The sequence below is a fragment of the Dama dama genome, chromosome Y (genome assembly GCF_033118175.1).
Source record: "Dama dama isolate Ldn47 chromosome Y, ASM3311817v1, whole genome shotgun sequence".
NCBI lineage: Eukaryota > Metazoa > Chordata > Mammalia > Artiodactyla > Cervidae > Dama > Dama dama.
Window position 1 is genome coordinate 5,681,105 of NC_083715.1, and position 21,586 is coordinate 5,702,690.

Below are 21,586 nucleotides of genomic sequence, written 5' to 3' on the forward strand. Positions count from 1 at the left end.
TATAATGATGAATGCAGAAACAAAACATGGATATTGGGACACAGCTTTGTATAAAAGAGATTCACTGGACATTGTGGAAAGGCAACTTCAAGAAGAAAAATAGTAGAATAGTAGAACCCTAATTGAAAATAAACAAGAGGATGGGGTTGTTGGTCATTGAACAACAGTTCAGAGACTCAGTGCAATGGAGAAAGATATAAATCTGAGTGGCGTTGGACACATTAGGCTGTGCAAAGCTTCATCTACCTCAAGCTTCCCTACTAAGGACCTACTTTTCATTAGTTTTCCGTACTTGCTTGCTCATCCTGATGCCCTCATGCCCTGGTGTTCACAGGTAGACCTGTATTCCACAAAGTCTTAATTTCTCAAAAATTGAAACAAATGACCCAGCTCCCTGGAAAAACTCGTGTCTGTGCCCAGTCCCAAGTCTCCTCACTGTTTTCCTCCAAGTTACATTTTTTTCTTCTTTAGTGAAGTTTCCTTCCTCGTGAAGTACTGCAAAGGATTGGGACCCAGATCCCTAATGATGATCTGCCTGGGAAATGAGCAAGGTCAGAATAGTCCTCACTGCACCTGCCAAGAATCCCCAAATCAATCGTCCAGTTTGCAGAGACTCAATAGCTCCACAACTCAGCAATCCTGCTAGATCCTCCAAAGTTGTGGTCATAGAAACAGTTAAGAAGTTAATGCTGCTATTGTGGTGCCTACAGGTGCATGCCTTATGTTGAAATCCCTGGTATCAGTGAATTGGATTGGAATGAGTTGCTCAGTCTCTTTCAAGAAAAAGAGTATGGGAGAAGGATGTAAATCACATTCCAAATTCAACGTACCCCTTTCTGTCCCTGCCCCTTCACATTCAGGGAGCTGACTCTTACCAGTGATGCAAATGAGACACTCCTTAACAATCATTTCATCATTGCAAATAGCTGTTCTTCCCAAAGAACAAAGTGATCTTGCAACAATCAATGGGATGCCTGAGCTCCACCATGTTCAAGCACAAAGCAGAGGTAAGGTGGGGAAGGAAATCTCTTCATCAGAGAACTCATTTTTCATATTTTCAGGGATAAATAATTTCCCCTCCTCTTCACAGTCACCTCCCCTTCACAATATCAGTGTCCCCAGATTAACCTTGAATTTGGTCATGTAGCTAAACGACTTCATCTTGGTCACTCATCATGGCTGATACCTGGGGGTGGTTCACAAACTGTCTTAGGTCATAGAGCCTCTAGATGCTAGAAGTGAAAGGGCTGGAAGAAAACACTGGCCTGACGTGTAGCCCATCATTGTCCGACTTCAGTTTTCTACTAGTAACCAGTCACCGTCCATCAGTGAAGAATGTATGAAGTCCCAACAAGTCCCAAGGCAGCACATATCAATGCACTAACATGAGGAGGTGTTGTTCCTAACAGAAAGGTCCTAACATTTAACTCAGCCTCCTAAAAATTAGCTTATTTCTGGAAAAAATACTCTCTGAGCCACAGCTCACATAAGCGCTTGGAATTCCCATCCTCAACCCCAAATTCACCCAGCATTTTGGAGAAGTAATGTGAAGAAATCAACCCTTTTTTCTGAGGAGTCCCTGGAGCTAAAGCCAATTCTGATTAGAAGCACTGCAAAGAAAGCCCAAGTATCAATACATGCTAATTAGAACAGCAAAGACATCACTCATTATATAAGGAATAGATTTGCAGGACTCTGGCCAATACCCATAATCCAATAAATACATTTTGTACTCAAACTGCCAGACCTGTAAACTCATTTTGTAATGTCCCAGATGGAACAAATTCCACAAGCAGCACATGAGGGCCACGACATTGACCCAGAAAACGTGGATTCCCAGGATGATGGAACTTTGTGTGTTCTAGATGGATGGATCTTCCACGTCTGAAAGAATATGTGTTTCAGCTGAGAATAGGTCCTGTGAGGTCCTCCAAGAGAGGTTTCAATGTCCCACACCACTTGGTTTACTCTGCGTGACTCGTAAAACCTTTCATAACTGCTTCCTGGGATAAACACTCATGAACAGAGCAGAAATTGTGAGCTTTTATGTCTCTTGATGTAAATCCAAATTTGTGAGGCAACTGTTCTGAATTATCACAGCCCATCCCTTCCTCATTTCTGTCCTGAATTCGAGCACTTCAGAGATACATTGAGTGGTCTCTCCCAGTCTGTAGATGCCTTGTAGATGCCTCTTCTTGTTGCCTCATGTCTCATATCCTGTTGCCTTCATCTCTACATCTGCAGTGGACTGGAAACACACACACACACACACATACAGAAACACAATCACAAGTGACACACAACCACACATGTACCTACAGAGGTTCAAGACACAGGGACACAAACACAGAGAGTGAACACAGATAATAATTCAGTAGCTGAAGATGCCTGTACCTTGTCCTGACAGTTTGGGATACCTGTCCATTTCCGCCCCCCACTGCAACTCTGCACCATTATCCCCAGGGAGCCTTGAGTTGCTTCTGTCATTGCCTGTGTGGTGAATGTCAAATTCAAACGCCCAAAAATTCAGCCTCAAAGGGTAATGGGACAACAGAGAAAAACTCATTCCAACAGGTAGGCCTTCCCAAGATGACTGGCAGAAGTGAAGGGCCCAGGCAATCTTAAATAACAGGATGCCTGGGTGTGGCAGGACTCAGGGAAAGACGAATCCCTCAAAGTTCTTAGTTTGCCCTGCTTCCTTTAGAATCAGTGAGGATTCTCATCCTGTAACCATAGCTCTATCAGGGAGACTTGGACACATTAAGCCCCAAGCCTCCAGTCTCAGCTAACCACCTTCTACCTGAGTGACCTGAATCCATGCTCTGCAACCAGCTTACGTGAGGGTGATCTTCCCCGTTTAGGAAAGGAATTTATCCTGACTAACAATGATTGTGCTTCAGGACACACTTCCTGATCCCCTCACAAACTGTGTTTATGTCAGCGACATCTCATGGCAGGTCCTTCCTCCCAGGGGCAGTACTGCAGGGGATTTACCCACAGGACTTCTCCAATGATCTCCTGGCAACACTAGGATGTTGACATTGGGACTCAGAGGAGACCCAAAACCTCCCACAAGCAGCCAGGAACTCCAGCATTGATTGCCAGTTTTGAGGATGCCGAGAGAGACACCACCTCAACAATCTTGTTTGAACCTGGGCAGTTCTGGTCCAGCAATTAGTTGAGAAATTGAAGGCCCCTGGTGTCCATCCTGATGCTGAAGCTCCCTTTTCATAATAGTAAAACTGCTGGAATGGAAAGGAAATTCATGTCATGTTCCCTGGAGGAAGACTGGGGTGGAAGGATCATACAGAAGGAGCATTCATTCTCTCTACCACCTACCCACACTGCACTGGGAGCCTCGTTGTGATGCCAAGGTGATACTACTTAACAATCACTCTGTTCCAGAAGCAGGGTTGTCCCCAAAGGGAAATGCCAGTTTACAACGGGACTGTGGATGGCCTAGTTCCTGCATCTGTCAGAACTAGGATGGAAAAGGTTAAGGTGCAAGCTTCTAGGGTCCTCAGCATGCATGCCAGGCAGGCATCCACAGCTTCTTCTTATTCTCTCCAAAGGCTCACACAGGATGCACCTGGGTAATATGATTCCCTCCTTGCCTGCACAACTTCCTGGTCCACATATCCTCAGTCTACCTTACTGAACTCCCAAAGAATCATGGAGCTAAGCAAGTCTTCATCTTGGTCATGTCAGACATATGGGGGTGGTTAATGATCTGTTTTAGGTCAAAGAACCAGTCATGCCACAATTGTGATTCCCGTCCTTCCCATTTCCATAGGTCAGCTCATAGATGGAAGGTCCATCTGTGGTCCAGCCACAGATGGAAGGTTCCAAAGGCAGTTGGTAAAAGCCCCACACCACTTGATTTACACTGGGTGATGCTTCAAGCCCTCACCTCTGCTTCCTGGTACAAATAAACACAACAACACAACAGAACATGTAAGCTTATTTACGTCTCTTGATGCAATTCCAGAATTGTAGACTCAATGTCCTGAGCTGTCATTTTCCATCGTCTCCATTCTTTTCCTGGATAGGGGTAGAGTGGAGATATATAGACCGGTCTACCCCAGTCTATAGATGTGTCCTGCCTCCTCTTCTGGTTGCAACACATCTCATGTTCTATCGTCTTCATCTCTGCACTTGAGAAACTCACACACAAACACAGGCAATGCAGTACCCATGTGTACACTACGTTTACATATATATATATATATTCAAAGAATCCCATATTTCATTAAAAAACTGTGGTGTCCCGATTTTCATTTTTGAAATAGATATAATTGCTCTACAGAATGTTTCTGTTTTCTGTCAAACTTCAACATGAATTGGCCATAGGTTTATTGTATATTCACTCCCTTTTGAACCTCCCATCGTTTACCATCCCAATCCCATCCTCAAAGTTGATGCAGAGGCCCTGTTTGAGTTTTCTGATCCATACTGTAAATTCTCACTGGCTAACTATTTTACAAATAGTAAGGCAAGTTTCCATGTTACTCTTTTCATATATCTCACCCTCTCTCCCCTTCCATCCTTTCTTTTAGTATATTGTCTGTCTTTTTCTCTACTGTTGCCCTGTAAGTAAGTGCTTCAGTACCATTTTTCAAGTTTCCATATATATGCATTTGAATACAGTATTTATCTTTCTATTTTTGACTCATTTCAGTTTGTGTAATAGTTTCACGCTTCATTCACCTCATTAGGTCTGATTCAAATATGTTCCTATTTATGGCTGAGTAATATTCCTTTGTGTATATACAGCACAACTTCCCTATCCATTTATCTGTCGATAGACATCCAGGTTGTAACCATGTTCTAGCTCTTGTAAATAGTGCTGCAGGGACCAATGATATATATGTGTCTACTTCAGTTGTCATTTCTTCATGGTAGATGTCTAGGAGTGGGGCTGCTGTGTCATATGCTTGTTTACTACCAGTTTCTAAGGAATCCCCATACTATCTTCCATGGGAGTTGTATCAATTTACATTCACAGCAAAATTGGAAGTGTAAGGTGCTATCTCATTGTTAATTTTCATTTGCATTTTTCTAGTAATGACCATTGTTGAAGAGCTTTTCATGTGTTTTTTAGCCATCTGTATATATTCTTGGTGAATTGTCTAGGTCTTTATCCCACTTTTTGATGGGGTTCTTTGTTTTTCTGGTACTGAGTTTTATGAGCTGCTTGTAAATTTTGGAAATTAATCCTTTGTCAGTTGTTTCATTTGCTGTTATATTCTCTATAACAGGGTTTCTTTTCACCATACTTATAGTTTCCTTTGCTGTGCAAAAGCTTGTAAATTTGATCAGGTCCCACTTGTTTACTTTTGTTTTTAATTTACCTTACTCTTGGAGGTGGGTCATATATGTTCTTGCCTTGATTTATGTCATCAAGTGTTCAGCCCATGTTTTCCTGTAAGAGTTTTATAGTTTCTGGTCTTATATTTGAGGTTTTAATCCATTTTCAGTTTATGTTGTTTATGGTGTTAGGAGGTATTCTAATGTCATTGTTTTATAAGTAGTTGTCCTCTTCTCACCACTCCATTTATTGAAGAGGCTGTCTTTGCCCCAATGTGTATTAATTTCACCTTTGTCAAAAATAATGTTGCATAGGTGTATGGGTATATTTCTGTGCTTTATATGTTGTTCCATTGATCTATATTTCTGTTTTGTACCAGTACCATTCTCTTTTGCAGATTGTAGCTTTGTAGTTTAAGCTGAAGTAAGGAAGGTTGCTTCACCTGACTTCATTGTAGTTTCTCAAGACTGCTTTGGTTATTCGGGGGTCTTTTTGATTTCAATACGAATTGTGATATTTTGTTGTTGTTCTAGTTCTGTGAAAATGCCATTGAAAATTTAATGGGATCGCATTGAATCTATAGATTGCACTTTCTATATATAGCCATTTCTATAGCTAATCATTTTCATAATATTGCTTCTTCCTACTCAGGAACATGGAATTTACGTCTGTTTCTGTCATCTTTCATTTCTTTCCTTAAAGTGTTATAATTTTCTGTGTTCACTTCTTTAGTCTCCTTAGGTAAGTTTATTCCTGGATATTTAATTCTTTTTATGTAAAGGTGAATGGGATCAATTCCCCAATTTTTCTTTCTGATTTGCCATTGTTAGAATATAGAAATGAGAGAGATCTCTCTCTATTCATTTTCTGTCCTACAATTTTGCTAAGTTTACTGATTACCTCTAGTCATTTTCTGATACTATCTTCAGGGTTTTCTATGTACAGTATCAGATCATCTGCACACAGTGAGACATTTGCTTCTTCTTTTCTTATCTGGATTGCTTTAATTACTTTAACTTCTTTGATTATTGTAGGTAGAACTTTCAGAGATGCGCTGAGTCATAGGGGTGAGAGTGAAAATCCTTGTCTTGTTCCTGATCTTAGGAGGAAAGCTTTCAGTTTTTCACCATTGAGAATGTTTGCTGTAGGCTTATGATATATGGCCTTTTCATTGTTTAGTTGGATTCCTTATATTCCCATTTATGAAGAATTTTAATCATAAATGGATGCTGAATTTTGGCAAAGCATATTCCCTCTTCTATTGAGATTCTCATATGGTTTTTATCTTTCAATTTTTAAATGGTGTATCACATTGTTTGATATGCATATATTGACAAATTCTTGCATCCCTGGAATAAACCCAACTTGATCATGGTGCATGAGATTTTTGTTGTGCTGCTGAATTCTGTTTGATAAAGCTTTGTTAAAAACTTTTCCATCTATGTTCTTCAGTGTTATTGGGCTGTAGTTTTCTTTCTTACTTTTGTTTTTTCTTCTTCCTTTTGTGGCCTTGTCTTTTTCTGGTTTTGGTGTGAGGGTGATGGCAGCCTGTGTAATGAGTCTGGAAGTGTTACTTCCTTGAAATTTTTGAAAGAAGTTTCAAATGGTAGACATTAGCTGTTCTCTAAATGTTTGATAGAATTCTCCTGTGAAGCTTTCTGTTTCCTGGGTTTTTGTTTTTCAAGATTTTTGGTCACAGCTTTGATTTTATTGCTTGTAATTGGATTGTTCATAATTTCCATTTCTTCCTGGATCAATCCAAGAGGAAGACATAACAATTGTACATATCTATACACTCTATACAGGAGCACCCCTACACATATCACAGACACTAACAGATGTAAAAGGAGAAATTGACAGTAACACAATAGCAGTAGGAGATTTTAACACTCCATTCACACCAATGGGGGGATCATTAAAACAGAAAATTAATTAGGAAGCAGAAGTCTTCAATGATATGTTAGATTCGATGGATCTCATTGATATATTCATGACATTCTATTCAAATGCAGAAGAATACATCTTCTGCTCATTTGCAATGGAACATTCTCTGGGATAGACCACATCAAACATCTTCTCCAACCACAAACCTATGAGACTGGATGTCAACTACAAGAAAGAAAATTGTGAGAAGCACAAGCATGTGGAGATGAACCAACTCATTTCTAAATAACCATCAGGTTACTGAAGAATTCAAAAAGGAAACCCAAAAATTTCTGGAAACAAACAGCAATGAAAACATGACAACCCAAAATCTACGAGATGCTGCAAAGGCAGTTCTAAGAGGAAAGTTTACAGCACTACAGTCCTACCTCAAGAAAAAATAAAAACATTGAATAGACAGCTAATTATACACCTAAAACAGCTGGAAAAAATAATAAGAAGAAAAACAACAACAACAACACTTCTGATATTAGTATAAGAGAAAGCAAACCATAAAGATCTTAGCAGAAATTAATCAAAAAGTAATGAAAGAAATAATAGTAAATATTAAAAAAAAAAAAAAAACAACTAAAAGCCGGTTCTTTGAGAAGACTAACACAATTGAGAAACCTTTAGTCAGACTCATCGAGGTAAAAGGAGAGAACAATAAACAAACTTAGAAATGAAAAAGGAGAGGTTACAACAGAAAATTCAGGAATACAAGGGAGTAAAAGAGACTATTGTGAACAACTAAATGGCAATAAAATAAATAATCTGGGAGAAATGGACAGATTCTTAGAAACACTCAGTCTTACAAGACTCAACCAAGTTCTCTGCATCTTAAGAAAACCAAACCAATGCCATCATTTTACAATGTAAAAAACAGAGAATTCTGTATTTAATGTAAAAAAAAATCACAGCCAGATTTTCACATACAGCAAATAAAGAACTCCACATTTCATGTAAAAAATCAGCATACAGATTTTGTTAAGTGAAATACAGAACATTCAATATATCATGGGATAAACTCATCAATATTATTTTCATATGAAAAATGTAGAGAATTCTACATTTAATTTCTTAACATCATCACCCTTAATTTCATATGTAAAATATACAGATTTTCAGGCTTTTGTTAGTCACATTGCTGCATAGATTTTGTCGTCTGAAATATAGAAGTTCTAAATCTTGGTGGAGACAACTTTTCATATGTGATATACATAATACTCAGTTTCATGTGTTAAAACTTAAAGAGAGATTTTCATATGTGATATATGGAGTATTTCTTCTTTCATGTTGAAAATGGATGTCCAAATTTCAAATGTGAAATGTAGAGAATTCATATTTCATATGGTAAAATACACAACAGTATATCTATATATGAAACACAGAAAAAACTCCATACATTTATGAGGAATATCTAGGCCCATTTTTCCATATATGAAACTTGAAAAATTTCATATTTTATGTGTGAAAATCTGATCACACGTTTCTATGTGAGAAATGTAGACTTTTCATGATTCACACGGGAAAAATCTGTTCACAAATTTCACCATGTGAATGACAGAAAGTTACATATTTCTGTCATTAAATCTTAATACAGATTTTGAATATTACATATCCAGAATTTCATATAGCAAGCAGAAAAAGATATGTGTATATTATCATCTGTAAAGTAAACATCATTCCATATTTGACTATGACAATTTGTACTTTGAATTTCACACATGAAACATACAATATTCAATATTTGACATTCAAAAACCTATGCCTAGAAAACACTTGCTATTACCTTAATATGAAGAGTGTAGAGAATTTAATATGCATGTAGGAAAAATGAATGTCCATATTTTGAGAGGTTAAACACAGAGAATTCCATATATCATGAAGAAAAATGTGCACACATATATTCATAAGTGTAATATACAGAATGAATGTTTCATTCCATTAGGCACTGAATTCCATATTTAATGCAAAAAAAAATCTGTGGCTAGACTTTCAAATGAGAAATGTAGAGAATTCCATCTCAATAAATGTTTAAGGTAGAAATACTAGGACTTGTATTTTCAAGTGTAAAATCTAAAGAATTCCATATTTCAGTAAGAACACCCTGTGCTTCTATCTCGATAAGGGAAATATAGAGAATTCCATGTTTCATGTAGGACAGTCTACACCCAGCTCTTCGTAGCTGACATGTAGCAAATTGCATGCATGATGGCTCAAAATCAGTGTCCAATTTTCATATATGGAATACAGGATTTTGCTAATTCATTTAATAATACCTGAGGTAATGCTCAACATTCAGAAAACTAAGAGCATGGCCTCCGGTCCCATCACCTCAACGCAAGTAGATGGGGAAACAGTGGAAACAGTGGCTAACTTTATTTTTCTGGGCTCCAAAATCACTGTGAATGGTGATTGCCACCATGAAATTAAAAGACACTCGCTCCTTGGAAGGAAAGTTATGACCAACCTAGACTGTATATTAAAAAGCAGATACATTACTTTTCCAACAAAGGTCCGTCTCGTCAAAGCTATGGTTTCTCCAGTGGTCATGTATGGAAGTAACAGTTGGACTGTAAAGAAAGCTGAGTGTCAAAGAATGTAAGCTTTTGAACTGTGGTGTTGGAGAAGACTCTTGAGAGTCCCTTGGGCTGCAAGGAGATCCGACCAATTCATCCTAAAGGAGATCAGTCCTGGGTGTTCATTGTAGGGACTGATGTTGAAGCTGAAACCCCAATAGTTTGGCCACCTGATGCGGAGAACTGACTCATTTGTAAAGACCCTGATGCTGGGAGGGATTGAGGACAGCAGGAGAAGGGGACAACAGAGGATGAGATGGTTGGATGGCGTCACTGACACAGTAGACATAGGTTTGGGTGGACTCCGGGAGTTCGTGATGGACAGGGAGGAACTGGAGGTAAGATTTCCAATTTGAAACATGAGTTCAGTTCAGTTCATTCACTCAGTCACGTCTGACTCTTTGAGACCCTGGACTCCAGCACACTAGGCCTCCCTATCCATTCACCACTCCCAGAGCTTACTCAAACTCATGTTTATAGAGTCAGGGATGCTATACAACCAACTCATTCTCTGTCATCACTTTCTCCTCCTGCCTTCAACCTTTCACAGCATCAGGATCTTTTCCAGTGTGTCGATTCTTCACATGAGGTGGCCAAAGTATTGGAGTTTCAGCATCAGTCCTTCCAATGAATATTCAGGACTGATGTCATTTACGATGGACTGGTTGGATCTCCTTGCAGTCCAAGGGTCTCTCAAGTGTCTTCTCCAACACCACAGTTCAAAAGTATCAATTCTTCAGCACTCAGCTTTGTTTATAGCTCAACTCTCATATCCATGCATGACTGCTGGAAAAACCACATGTTTGACTGGAGGCACTTTTCATGTAAAGCTGTTGCACTGAAATTTTTAATCTGAAATACATACAGTTCATATATTATAAGTCAATCTGTACCCTGGTTTTCATATGTGAAATAATAAAATCCCAATTTTCCATTGTGAATAATTCCTTAGCAGGTTTTCTTATGTCAAATATAGAGAATTCACTATTGCTTGTGGTAGACTCTGCTTACAGATTTAAATATGAGCAATACAGAGAGTTCCATTTTTCAGTTAGAAACATCTACACCTAGATGGTGAAATATGAAATAAATGGAATACCATATTTTTTTCAGCAATTTCCTTTTTCTAATTTATTTATTTTTAACTGAAGGATATTTTTTTCTCAGAATTTTGTTTCCTGTCTAACCTTAATATTCATTTGAGAATATCATATTTCATGCAAGAAACTATTTGCCTTGATTTTTATACCTGAAATAAAGAGAATACCAAAATTCATGTAAGGTTATCTATACCCACATTTTCAAGAATGAATTCGAAAAATTCCATCAATCACACTGGGAAGTCTGAACCCAGGTTTTCAAGTGGGAAATAAAAATAATTAACTATTTTATGTAACTAAAACTGTGCTCTGATTTAGATCAAGGAAATACTGAAAATTTCATATTTAATGAAGGAAAATGGATACCCAGATTTTCTAATGACATATTTGCAGAATTTCACAGTATCATGTATCAAAACCTGCACACAAATTTTCTGCACGCAGTTTTACTGAACTTCAGATTTCACACAGGTAAAAATGACATCCAGAATTTCATATGTGAAATAAACAGATCTTCTTATATCACGTGGGAACATCAGAACCTATAAATTGAAAAGTTGCTAATGATTTACCTTTTTCATGTAAAAATATTGGCATGCAGAGTTTCAAATGTAAATATAGAGTTTGTCATATAACATGTAGTGAAATCTTCACCCAGACTTTCATAAATACAATATAGAGAATACTACATTTCAATAGGGAACTCTGGGACCAAATTTTCATACATGAAACATAGGTGAATGTATATTGTCCCATTTGGCCCAGATCTTAATTTCTGAATCATGGAAAATTACTTACTTTATGTATGAAATCTGACACAAATTTTCCTATGTGACTAACTGAGATTTCAAATTCAATATAAGAAAATTGTCTTCAGAGTTTCAAATGCAAAATATAGAGGATTTTACATGTTATGTCAGATCTTCCTTCAAATTCTCTTTGCTGACATATAGAGAATTTCACAGCTGAAGCCATTTTCATATATAAAATAGAAAATTCCATGTTTATTGTAGGGAAATTGATGCCTGTTCTTCAAATGTTAAATACACAGTATTCTATATTCTTTGAAGGAATGTCAGCACACAGATGTTCCAATGAGGAAAAAAAAAAAAAAAAAATCCACTACTCACCTTGAAAACCGGTGAGTGTGTTTTGATATGTGAAATAGAGATATTTATATTCCCTGCATACAAATCTGCATTCAGAGTTTCATAACTGTATTATAAAGAATTGCATATTTCAGGCAATAAAACCTTTTCATATGTGATATACCATGAATTCCATATCTCAAGTTGGAAAATCTGTCACCAGGTTTTCATAAGTGAATTACAGAAAATTTCATATTTCATGTTCTAAAATCTACACCTAGAATTTCATATGTGAAATTGAGAAGTTCATCTTAGCTGAAGGACTATCTGGTGTCAGACTTTAAAACAAGAAAGAGAAAATTCGACTGTGTGCCCATTCTCACACATGGAATACTTCGCATACTTCAAATTTTCATGTTTGAAATATACAATATTCCTTATTACATTTCAAATTTTCATATTTGAAATATACAATATTCCTTATTACATGTAAACAGCTGAAACAGTGAATTATTCAAACTCTCATAGTTTAAGAAGTAAAACTGGCATCCAGAAATTCATAAATGAAATAGAGAGATGTCCATATTTCAAAAAGTAGCGTCTAATTTTCCTTTGGGGGTATAGAGAATTCTGTATTTCAAGTTGGAATATCTCCTCCTGATTGACATATGTGATAAAAAGTTACTGTTTTTCAGTTACTCAGCCAAGTCCAGCTCATTGCAATACCTTGGACTGCAGCACTCCAGGTTTCCCTACCCTTCCCCACCCAAAGTGTCTCCAACACTTTGCTCAGACTCATGATTGTTGAGTCTTGTGATTCCAGCATGTCCAACCATCTCAACTTCCATTGCCCACTTCTTCTCCTGCACTCAGTCTTTCCCATATCAGAGACAACAATATTCTATGACAAGGTAGAGCCTCAGTCTTTTCCCATGAGTCCTTTACACCGGGTAGCCAATGTATAGGAGCTTCAGCATCAGTCCTTCCAATGAATATTTAGGTGTAGTTACTTTAGGATTGACTGGGTTGATCTCCTGGCTGTCCAAGAGACTCTCAAGACTCACTTTCAGCAAAACAGTTCCAAACCCTCAGTTCTTTGGCACTCAACCTTGTTTATAGTCAGACTCGCACATCCATAAATCAATTCAGTTCAATCGCTGAGTCGTGTTCGCCTTTTTGGGAACCCATGGAACGCAGCATGCCAGGGCTCCCTGTCCATCACCAATTCCCAGAGGTTACAAAGACATGTCCATTGAATCTGTGATGCCATCCAACCATCTCATCCTCTGTTATACCCTTCTCCCCCTGCCCTCAATCTTTTCCAGCATCAGGGTAGTTTCAAATGAGTCAGCTCTTCGCATCAGGTGGCCAAAGGACTGGAGTTTCAGCTTCAACATTAGTCCTTCCAATGAACTCTCAGGATTGATCTCCTTTAGGATGGACTTGTTGGATCCATTTGCATTCCAAGGGTCTTCTCCAACACCACAGTTTGAAAGCATCAGTTCTTCAGCACTAAGCTTTCTTATAGTCCAACTCTTATATCCATACCTGATGACTGTAAAAACCATGTGCTTTACTAGACAGACGTTTTTCTGGCAAAGCAATGTCTCTGCTTTTTAACATGCTGTCTAGGTTGGTCATAACTTTCCTTCCAAGGAGTATGTGTCTTTTAATTTCATGGCTGCAGTCACCATATGCAGTGATTTTATAGCCCAAAAATATAAAGTCTGCCACTGTTTCTAGTTTCCCCATCTATCTGTCATGAAGTGATGATCTTAGTTTTCTGAATGTTGAGTTTTAAGCTAGTATTTTCACTCCCTTCTTTCACTTTTATCAAGAGGCTCTTTAGTTCTGCACTTTCTGCCATAAGGGTGGTGTTATCTGTATATCTGAGGTTACTGATAATTCTCTGAGCAGTCTTGATTCCAGCTTTGTCTCACCTAGGATGGCATGGCTCATGATATACTCTGCATATTAGATAAATAAGGAGGAAGACAATTTACAGCCTTGATGTTCTCCTTTGCCTATTTGGAACCAGTATGTTGTTCCATGTCCTGTTCTAACTGTTTCTTCCTGACCTGCATACAGATTTCTCAAGAGGTGGGTCAGGTGATCTAGTATTCACATCTAAGAATATTCCACAGTTTATTGTGATCCACACAGTCAAATTCTTTGACTTTGTCAATAAAGCAGAAGTAGTTTTTTGTTTTGTTTTTCCTGGAACTCTCCTGGTTTTTCAATAATCCAATGGATGCTGGAAATTTGACCCCTCATCCCTATGTTTTTTTCTAAAACCAGCTTGAATATCTGGAATTTCATGGTTCAGGTATTGCTGAATCCTGGCATGGAGAATTTTGAGCATTAATTTACTAGCATGTGAGATGAGTGCACCTGTGTGGTACTTCAGGCATTCTTTGGCATTACCTTTCATTGGGATTTTAATGAAAACTGATCTTGTCAAGTTTTGTGGCCACTGCTGAGTTTAGTAAATTCACTGGAGCAGTGAGCAGCAGCTGCACAATGCTGGAGTGGCCAGTGGGTGAGAAGGGATAACCCACATCCAAGGTAAGATAAACCCCAGTAAGATGGTAGGTGCTGAGAAAGAACATCAGAGGGCAGACAGACTGAAACTGCAATGGCAGAAAAGTAAGCAATCGAATCCCATGGACCATAGCTTTCTCTAATTCAATGAAACTAAGCCATGCCATGTAGGGTCACCCAAGATGGACATCCATACATATTCAGTGGAAAACAATAAAATAGTTTTGCCTATATGGGCTTCTTTTGACAAAGTGATATCTCTGTTTCTCAGCACATTATGTCTAGGTTGGTCATATCTTTTCTTCCCAGGGGTGAGAGTCTTTTCTTTTCATGGCTATAATCAGCACAGAATAATCAGATATTCTGTATTTAATAGAGGAAAATCAGTGCCCCAATTTACATATGTGAAAAAAAATAAAAATTCCATCTTTTGTTGCTAAGATCAATGGGCAGATGCTTATAAGGGAAATACGCAGAATTACACAGTTCATGGAGAAAAGGTAACACCTAGTTTTTCACGTGTGTAAAACATAAAATTCACAATCTCATGTGGGAAAACCTGCACATAAATTTTTATATGAAATACAGAGAATTCCAATTCTGTTTTGGAAAGTTTGTGCTGTCATTTTCACAGGTGAACTATAGAGAATTTCACATTTCATAGAGAAAATTTGCATGCATATGTTCATATGTGAATTATTGAGTTCTATGTTTCATGTAGAAAAAATTTGCCCACATGCCAGTATGTGACACACAGAGAAATCTTTTTAGAAATGGAATTCTCTCTAAGAAATGGATTTCTCTCAAAGATGAAGCATCACTAAACAGAGATAAATGAAGGGACAGCATCCCAATAAAGGCTGTAACTCACTGATGCCAGAAGAATTGAAGACTGCCATTGACTGTACAGAGGACCTTTCAAAGTGTTTCTGTTTTCTTCCAGCCTCCATGTGAGAACACATCCCAGCCTGCCCTGTAACCCCAACCCTGTGGGTTCAGGAGCAGCGAGGGAATCAACTGAAGACATCATTTCCAGATCCAAGCATTCTGTGAAGAGTTTAAAGAATGATGTTTCAAACTGGCAGTCTCTTCAGGTAGCAGCTGCTTATGCTACTACAGTGTCATCAGTCTCTGCCAAACCTTACAGAAGAGGCAATGTGTGTTCATGCGCTGGTCATGTAGGGGAAAGAATGCTCCTGCACTTGAGAAGGACAGAAAGTTCTTTATTGCTGGGTGTCCAAGGGACTGTGCATACCTTCCCTAATGTGCCTGATGATAATGCTCATTCTGATTCCCAGCTCCTTTAAGTCTTCCATGAAGCAAGCATACACCCAGGTGCTTCCTCCCTGCCTCTTCTTTCTGCCCATGGATCCAGGTTGGAGCAGCATGCTTTTACTTACACCTTGTTCCTTTGGTAACTTCCTTGGGCTTGTTATCCTAGTGTTAGTGCTTCTGCTACCCCATGGTGTATGTGGATTACACAGGCTTTTTCAAATTTTCCACATCCATTCTTCCATTCCCATCCAGGTCAGATCCTAGAGCTCACACACACATTTGTGCTGCCACATGAACATATACACATACACATGAAACCCTGAAAAAAAAATTTGTACATATGCAGAACTAGAGGCATATTCGTCCAGGATAATAGGCTTTGTTAAGCACCTCTCTTTTCTTTCTTTCTTTTTTCTTTTCTTTTCTTTTTTTTTAATGCGTTATTTCCTGTCACCCTGTTGATGAAGTCCGTGTCTTCTACTTTTACAATTATCATGGAAAGTTGGAAAAACTTGGGGTTTGCTCATGATGGGGACTGTCCTGGAAAGACATGGGAAGGGTTGGGAGTACTTACTGAGGATAGCTGAGTGATATGTACCTGCGTTCTGTATTGTACTGTCACCTTGGACAGGTTCATAGTGCCAAACATATTGTCATGATTCCATTCCCTGTGCTTTCTTTCCAGGAGCCAAACAGAAATAGCAAGGGGCCTTGGACTCTGTTGACTTGAAGCACCGCTTTCTGGGCCTGCACCTCTCAAGATCATTCCTTGTGAGCTTTGTGCCCTCTTCACAGGCTCAGCAACCCATCCCCACTCCCATACTGGGCCCATGACCTTCTGACCCATGTTCTCTTGCTCATCCTAAGGGAAGTTTTCTATTTGTAAATGTTTCCATTTCCCCTGAGGTTTATCTCCTACATCAAGAAAAGGCCAGATAGACACTGGGTAGCCAGATGGCCAAAGAGAGTGTGACAGGCCTGTGTTTGATACAGTATCCTGAGAAGATATGCATGGATCCAAAGAGTCTCTGCTGAAAGAAGGCACTGAATATGATGAGGTCAAGAAGGGAAGGGAGATTACCTTCCCATCGGCTTTATAGTTTACTAACCCATACACATGGAGTCCCACCATAGACGACACTCTGATAATCCTGCCTACCTAGGGCTCACAGCTCATGCCTCCCTTGTGCAGAAAGCAGCATTTCCCTGCCAAATGCTTCAACAGGGCTTGATTATAGCCCAGACCTCACTGATATGTTAAACGCCAAGGCTGTCTTTCTGCTGCTGTCTCTATACTGTGATAGCTTGGCCTACAGCTCACGCATCCCTGCCAGGATACAGAACCCACAGTCCATGGACCCCAGTTGAAGGTTGGCCCAGGAGACATCCAAGATGCCCACTTAAAATCAAGGGACCCTGAGTCTCATAGTGTCGATTTCCTTCAGGACCACCATGACAAAATTCAGAGATTCTTCTCCAGTGTCAGAATGTTCTGTCAGTTGTAGACACACACCTTTGCCCCTCTGCCCTCCACCGTGAAGATCAAGGCTTCAGAGAATGGAAGAAATTCATGGCAGAACTTCTGGCACATGTAGAGGACTAATAGATAGGACAGCTACTCCCTAGTCCCTGGAACCTGAAAAGCAGCAGACTCTGAAATACTCCCAGGGACATTCTTGTCTCTAACTGTCCCTGTGTCCTGGTGTGCAAAGTGTCCACCACCCTTGCTTCCTCCCGATTCTCTCCCTCACAGGCAAATTTTGGCAGAGGCACACACACATATACCCATCTCCTATGCTTTCCTCACTTTTCTGCACTGTTATGAGGTCTGGAAGTGCCCGGACTGATACGATGCTCACACACCGTCTCCCAGGATACATGGAATCTCATGCCGAGACTCTACCTTAGCCAGTTATTTCTCTCATATGGTGCCAATGAGTGCCACACTCGGGGAGGGTGTGTGTCGGCTGATGGGATGATCCTAGGCAACACTAGCCCAGCACCTTCCCCTATCACCTACTCATGTGTAGAAAAATTCTCTAGGGCAGCAGACTCTCTCTGTGCTTCTGCCTGCAAGACAGTGCCCTTGTCCAAAGGACCTTGGCCTCTTCCAAATCTTGGGTCCTGCCCTAGCCATGTTCATTTGATCTTTAATTGAGTAAGATGATCACCCATATTGATATTTGAAATATACAGAATTCCATGTTTTAGGTAGTAAAACTGGCACACAGATTTTGGTATCTGAAATATACAAAATATCCAGATGTCATGTGGGAAAGTTAGCACCCAATTCTTCATATGTGATATACATGATGTTCATTACTTCACATAGGAAAACTTGAGCAGAGATTTTCAAGTGTACTGTATAAAGTATTTCATATTTCATGTAGAAAATGAGTAGACAGATTTCAAGTGTGACATATAGAGTATGTAATATTTCAAGTTGGAAAACTGGCTCATGTACTTTCACATATGAAATTTACACAGCTCATGTTCTGTGTAGGAATATCTGTTCCCAGATTACTATATGTGAAACATGGAAAATTACATATTTTATGTAGAAAATCTTCATTAAGATCTTTGTATGTGAAATATAGAAAGTTTCATACATTAGTATGGCAGAAAAATATGCTCTCAAATTATTATCTGTAAAATATATATCATTCCATATTTTATTTTGGTAATCTGCACACGTGAAGCATAATAAAATGTTATTTCACATTGGAGAGAGTATTCCTATAAAACCTGCACTTATATTTTAATATGTGAAATATCAGTTATTTAATAATTAATATAGGATGATGAATCCATATTTTCAAATGTCAAGCACAAAGCATTTGATCTATCATGTAGGAAAATGTGCACACATATATTCATAGATGTAGTGTAAATAACTCTGCTGTGAATATAGAAGATATTTTCTCAGAATTTCATACAATGTGATCCATATTGCATGCAGGAAAATCTGTGCCTCTAGTTTCAAGTGTGAAATATCAAAAATTACATATTTAATGTGGAAATGATGACACCCATGTTTTCCTGTGTGAAATATAGAGTATTCCATAGTTAACTCAAGGAAATCTGTGCCCAGAATTTTGTATGTGAAATATAAAAAACACCAAATTTCCTGTAGGATAATCTGTACCTTGAAATTTGTCTGCAAAATGTACAGACTTGATGTTTCATGGATAATAATTTGCCCCCAGATTTCCATATAAGAACAACAGATATATTTCATGTTAGAAAATATTTTTATGAATTTATCCATTTATAATTGAAGGATAATTGCTTTACAGAATTTTGTTGTGCTCCCTCAAACTTCAACCTGAGTCAGCTGTAGGTATACATATGTCATATTTCTCTTGAAGCTCCCTGCATCTCCTTCCCCATCCCACCCATCTAGATTGATAGAGAGCCCCTGTTTGAGTTCCCTGAGGCATACAGAAAGTTCCCATTGGCTATCTCATGTACATATAGTAATATAAATTTCCATGTTACTCTCTCCATATATCTCAACCTCTCCTCCCCTCTTCCTTTGAGATTATTAAATAAGAACTGCATAAATTTTATACTTCAAGCAGGAAAATGTATGCCAAATTTTCATATGTAAAATACACAGACTTGCACATTCATGTAGGAAAAGTGTGCACAGATATCCCTATGGAAAATAACCAAGATTCCATATATCATGAAGAAAAATGTACAGGGAGATTATTGAACATAAAACATTTCATATTTCACATACAAAAATCTGCACCCATATTTTCACATGTTAAATTTACAGAAGTCCATAACTCTTGTAAAAAGTCATCATTCAGGATTTCATATGCATGAACCAGGGTATCAAAAGCGAGTGCCCTTGAGTATTCCAGATGTTCTAGAAGAAAAAAGATAGAGGAAGATGTGGGAGGGGCTTGAGGATGGGAGGGACACGTGTTCCTATGGCTCATTAATGTTGACGTATGTCAAAAGCCATCACAAAGCAGCTACATCAAAAGTCAGACTCTCAGCAGAGTGTAGCTAAAATAATATTGCAAATTTTGTCCAGGGCACTCCAGGCTCTCTCTCTGGCCTTGGGCTGGTTAGTGAGCTTCAGAACATGAGGGAGGCTAAAGAGGTCAAGAGCCCTTACTAGAATCACTCACTCCACTCACCGGCCTGGCCCAAGGTTCAGAGAAATATAAAACTGCCCACCATCCTTGAATTAATTGTTGTAGCGACCTACATGGGTCATAGTCTATGGGACCCAGCCCCCCATTTGGGTGGACTGAGGAGGTTGAGAGCCAGCTGTGTGTTGGACACCTGGCTCCTCTTTGAAGATGGCTGGGCATGGTATAGGGATAATGGTAACACCAGGGAATTGAGAACTGAGAGCTGCTTCTCCTGCTAGGACAGGGCACTGATTGGAGGACTAAGACTGCATGTTGGGCACTAGAAGGCTCCCAGATAGGATAAGCAGCCTGTACAGGAAAGCCCCCTCCCAACCAGGACCTTGAAGAGTGAAAATCAAATTCAGACCTTTCTGTTCAGAATATGGAATCATATTTATTTCCATAGTTGTTTACAGGAAGACAGTGACCTGACCATGGCCCTACCTCAGGACCAGAGGGTCTGACTCATATATGATTCTACTGAAAGCTTTGGGGGAGTTTGGGATATTAAAAGGCATAAGCCACACACATCCTTGCATGGCCCTGCAATACAAATCTCTCAGCTTTAAAATCTACTGTTTTCAAGTTGCTTGGCCTGAACATCTTGGATACATGGGTATTCGTTAAAGTAGTATCTGATCTCTCAATTCTGTGTATGAGAGAATGCCTCATTCAAAAACTACATTCTCTCATACAAATATGAGAAGTTTATCATTTTCTTTAAAAATCAATTTAGCATAAACAAATAGCTATGTTGCTGCTGCTGCTGCTGCTGCTGCTGCTAAGTCGCTTCGGTCGTGTTCGACTCTTCACGACCCCATGGGCCACAGCCTACCAGGCTCCTCCATCCATGGGATTTTCCAAGCAAGTACTGGAGTGGGGTGCTATTGCCTTCTCCAACAAATAGCTATACTTATTAGCAATTCAATTTAAGACAAAATTGTTGTTACAAGTGTTGTCATTAGGTCTATTTGAGGACCACTTATTATTTTGAAAATTTGTTATGAGCTAATTTGCTAGTATATATATATATACTATATGTGTGTGTGTGTATATATATATATATGTATATATATATAGTGTGTATATGAAATATAACTTTTTTCTTTGCAACCTTTTCATAGTTCATCATGTGCTTCACATAATGCTTTACTATTTACCAAATTATGTAAATGATTTACTTTCTTTATGTCTTTGCAAAATTTTGAATTTTTTTACATCTGTATTACTTCAGAATGACTCACTGTTTTTCTTAACCAGTACTTGCTGGATGGGGAAGACCTGATTAGTGGGGTGAACTCTGAAAGACAGATGAATATATAGCAGTACCAAGTGGAAAGAAGAAAATACAGTTCATCCTATTAAAATGTATATGTGGAAGCCCTAACCCTCTGAATTTTGTATGTAGTCAAAGTGTGAATAAGGTACAATCTGTTTCGGACACTATTTGGAAATTGAGCCTCACAACAGGAAGTTTGGTCAATAGAATGGGTTCTTTTTAAGGAGATCAAAAGAGACAACACGGAGACATTACTATGTGAAGACATTACTATGTGAAGCCAGGTGATGACCAGTCATAATCCAAAAGAGGTCTCAGAAGAACATAAAGCTGCAGACC